Genomic DNA, 4,117 nt, shown 5'->3' with positions numbered 1-4,117 from the left:
CCCATGGGTGCCCCGGCAGAAAGGGAGCTGCTTGGGTCGGCGGCACTGCGAAGCTGATGGGGATGGGGACAGGGACAGGGACGGGGACATGGAAGGGGACATGGATAGGGACAAGGATGGGGAAGGGGACAGGGAGGGGGACGGGGACGGGGAGATGAATGGGGACAGGGACAGGGACACGGATGGGGACATCGACAAGGACATTGACAGGGACATTGATGGGGACCTGGATGGGGATGGGGCCCCCCGGGAGGTGCACAGGGCCACGTCCTCCCACCCCCTCTCCTGTCTCTTTCTCCCTTTCCCTTCTCCTTTCCCCTCTTTGCCCCATTTTCCCTGTTTTTATCCCACTCGGCCATACTCGGCTTTCTGGGAAAAAGCCACCAGGACGCAAATGCGGAGCTTGAGGAAGACCACCTTGGAGCAGATCTCCATTTAGCAACCCAAGAAGGACCGCCATGGAGTAGATAGCCGTGCTGCGACCCAAGGAGAACCACCTTGGAGCTGATATCCACTCTGCAACCCAAGAAGGACCAGATAGGAGCAGATCTCCCCTTTGCAACCCATGGAGGACCACGTTGGAGCAGATATCCACTCTGTAACCCATGGAGGACCACCTTGGAGCAGATATCCCGTTTGCAACCCATGGAAGACCACGTTGGAGCAGATATCCACTCTCCAACCTATGGAGGACCAGATAAGAGCAGATATCTGTGCTGCAACCCAATGAGGACCACATTAGAGGTGATATCCACTCTCCAACCCATGGAGGACTACGTTGGAGCAGATATCCACTCTCCAACCCATGGAGGGCCACCTTGGAGCAGATATCCACTCTCCAACCTGTGGAGGACCAGATAAGAGCAGATACCCGTGCTGCAACCCAATGAGGACCACATTAGAGATGATATCCACTCTCCAATCCATGGAAGACCACCTTGGAGCAGATATCCACTCTCCAACCCATGGAAGACCACGTTGGAGCAGATGTCCACTCTCCAACCCGTGGAAGACCACCTTGGAGCAGATATCCACTCTCCAACCCACGGAGGGCCACCTTGGAGCAGATATCCACTCTCCAACCTATGGAGGACCAGATAAGAGCAGATACCCGTGCTGCAACCCAATGAGGACCACATTAGAGGTGATATCCACTCTCCAATCCATGGAAGACCACCTTGGAGCAGATATCCACTCTCCAACCCATGGAAGACCACGTTGGAGCAGATATCCACTCTCCAACCCACGGAGGGCCACCTTGGAGCAGATATCCACTCTCCAACCCATGGAAGACCACGTTGGAGCAGATATCCACTCTCCAACCCACGGAAGACCACCTTGGAGCAGATCTCCCCTTTACAACCCGAGGAAGACCACCTCGGAGCAGATACTTACTCAGCAACGCGAGGAGGACTGTGTTGGAGCTGATACCCGTGCTCCAGACCAAGAAGGACCAGACAGGAGCAGACCTCCACTTTCCACCCCAAGGAGGACCACCTTGGAGCAAGTGTATTTTCTGGCCAAAAACCTCTTTTCTCTCACTCCCCCATGCAGAAAATGAGGAGAAAACGTCCGTGGGCTTGGTCGCGTGCCGCATCTCCTCTGATGCACGTCTCGCGGTCAGATGCAGCCTCCTTGGTTTGCTGTTTCCTGCGAGTGAACAGATTTTGCTATTTTTTTCCCCCTTTTTCCTCTCTCTTTTTGTTCTGCTTTGTGGTTAAAGCGGCAGCCCCGAGCTAGCTAATACCGTTGAACAATGATAATTAAAAAAAAATCGTGGTGGTGGCTGGGGGCAGGAGATGTGGCCGGGCTCGGGGGGGTTGTGGTTTTATGGTGAGGGTGGGGTGAGGTCTGCTGGGTTCTGGGGGGGGGGCCTTGCGGTGCCACCTCAAACCTTTGTGGGGCCCCGGGGACGGCCCCGTGGTGGAGGAGGAAACCCAAGGGCAGATTGCAAAGGTTTTGCCCGTAGTTTGGTCGTGATTTAATCGTGATCGTGATTTAATCGTTAGCGTGATTTGATCGTGAGTGCTCCTCTCCCTTGGGGTCTCCCTTGGGTGTCCCCTCTGCCGGGGAACGGGGACCTTTGGGGGAAGGTCCCTGATGGGAAAACCCACCAGATTTATCCTATTTGGCACCCGGGTGATGCTGGCGACAGGTCCCAATACTGCTCACACCTCTGGGGGATGAAGACCTCGTTGGGCTCCAACCAACCCATTTTGAGGTCAGCTCTACAACCGAGACCCTCACCACCTCATTTATCTACAACCAAGACCCTCACGGGACCGAGGCTGCATGGGGTGGGACATAAAGCCCCTTGAAAAACCTTCAAAGCTAAAAAAATAAGGCTAAACATCTTTTTTTAAAGGAGGGACATTTATGGCCAACAGCCGCCACGATGCTCGGAGCTGCTCCCCGGAGGAGCCGGGTCCCCAGGGCACCGGGAGGTGCTTGGGTGGTGCTGAGCCGAGGGATGCTTTTATGGGACAATCCCCCCCGGGGGGGACCACGATATTCAGAGCCGTCCTCTGGCTGTTTTTGGATGTTTTTTTCCTTCCCAGGGTTCGGTTTTAGGGGGGAACCGTTGCCCGGTGGCCGTGGTTGACAGGCACCACGGAGCAGGACGGTGCCGGTCGGGGTTGTCCTCACCCCGAAGGATGAAGCCAACCCAGGGAGCTCCAGATCTCGGGAGAGGGTTGGGAATATTGACCCTTCCTTGCCTGTTTTGCCCCAGATTTCCACTGGGGAGTGATGGGAAGGTGAAGAGAACTGGAAGTAAAAAGGAGGAAATTCTGTTTGCAGAGGGTGCTCAGCCCCAAGCTGCTAGTAACGTTGGTGGAACCTCAGAGGATAGAATCTCCTCAGCCCCATGGGTCTTGGAGATGCTTTTAGGTGGAAAAAAAAAATAAAATGGGGAAAAAGGGGAAGAAAACGCAAAATTAAGGTGTGAGAAATGGGATTGGGAGAGCATGTTTTTTCTCCAAAATACTCTGACTAAAGGATGAAATTGTGAGAAGCAGGAAAAGGAGATGGGGAGAGCCTGTTTTTCTCCAAAACACTCCAATTAAAGGAAAGCAAAAATTCGTCTTGCTTCAGGAATCGGCACTGGTAGAGGTAAGTACAAGGGAGAAAATCTGGAGTGTAAAAATCATGAAAAGCACCTTGTGTTGAGACCAAAACAATTCTACGTCCAGGCTGAGGACTGCAGAAAAAGACAAAAAAAATATAAAATCTGGGGCAACCGAAGCACTTGGCTGTGGGGTTTTCAAAGGGGGATGTTCTCATTTGGTTTAATCCCAAATCAGTATTTTGTGCTCTGATCCAAACATAAAATTAAATTTTACTTCTTTGCCAAAATCCTCCCGAGCAAACCTGATTTTTTTTTTTTCGTGATATATGTAAGCAAAATGATAAAAAATAAAAGTATACGGGATGGATTGTGTTCTTTCTTTTTGGTTTGCCTCCTGCCCCGAAACCACCTCGCTCTTCCCATGGTGAAGCGCAGGAAACTGCCGACCGCAGGACCGAGCGATGCCTTCCCCTTCGTGCCCTTGGGGTTTTCCAGCCTTTTTTCTCGTGGCTGGGGTTTTCCAGCCTTGCAGCAGCCTTTTTTTTGCTCGATTTATCGTGTGGGATTCTCCCCAGCATCCTCTTTTTGTGTGCGCTCACCTGGGGAGCTGCGGGCTCTCCGGCTCCGTCCCACCGGCTCCTGTGTGGGGCAGCAAAAGGGGTCGGGATGAGGTGGTCTGCTGGAAGAGGGCACGTTTTGGGGTGTAAAAGGGGGGGGGAAATCGTGGTGGGGTGCAGGAAGTGGGGCAACTTTTTGGGGTGTGAGGAGGCCACCTTTGCACGAAGGAGGTCAGAAATCACCGGCAGGGGGCAAAAGACGCCTTTGGGAATGCCTCGTCCCTTCCTGCCTGGCTAGGAAGACCCTAACCCTAACCCTAAACCTAACCCTAACCGTAACCCCCTAACCCTAACCCTAAGCCTAACCCTTAACATGGAGCCTCCAGCTGCGGGGCAGTTGGTGTTTTTGGCTGTTTCTCCTTTTTCTCTCCCCTCTGAACGTTTCTTTGGTATTTCGCTTGCTTTTGGTTTCCTTTTTAAATGTAGGTTTGGG

The 4,117-nt window shown here is 53.0% G+C and overlaps 1 long non-coding RNA gene across 2 annotated transcripts; it reads right to left on the bottom strand.

Moving 5' to 3' along the window:
• Nucleotides 1-369: 369 nt before the first annotated feature.
• On the bottom strand, nt 370-3,714 carry LOC136788681 (uncharacterized). Of its 2 annotated transcripts, none has more exons than XR_010827320.1 (3): nt 3,667-3,714; nt 1,396-1,650; nt 370-683 (listed from the first exon to the last, which is right to left on the bottom strand). It is a non-coding gene; the product is annotated as an uncharacterized lncRNA (long non-coding RNA). The 2 variants fall into 2 exon arrangements; XR_010827319.1 differs by lacking the exon at nt 3,667-3,714 and adding an exon at nt 1,748-1,810.
• Nucleotides 3,715-4,117: the final 403 nt, after the last annotated feature.

This window comes from Anser cygnoides, chromosome W (assembly GCF_040182565.1).
Source record: "Anser cygnoides isolate HZ-2024a breed goose chromosome W, Taihu_goose_T2T_genome, whole genome shotgun sequence".
Taxonomy (NCBI): domain Eukaryota; kingdom Metazoa; phylum Chordata; class Aves; order Anseriformes; family Anatidae; genus Anser; species Anser cygnoides.
The sequence above is the reverse complement of the archived record's forward strand: the minus strand, read 5'-3'. Positions and strand labels throughout refer to the sequence as shown.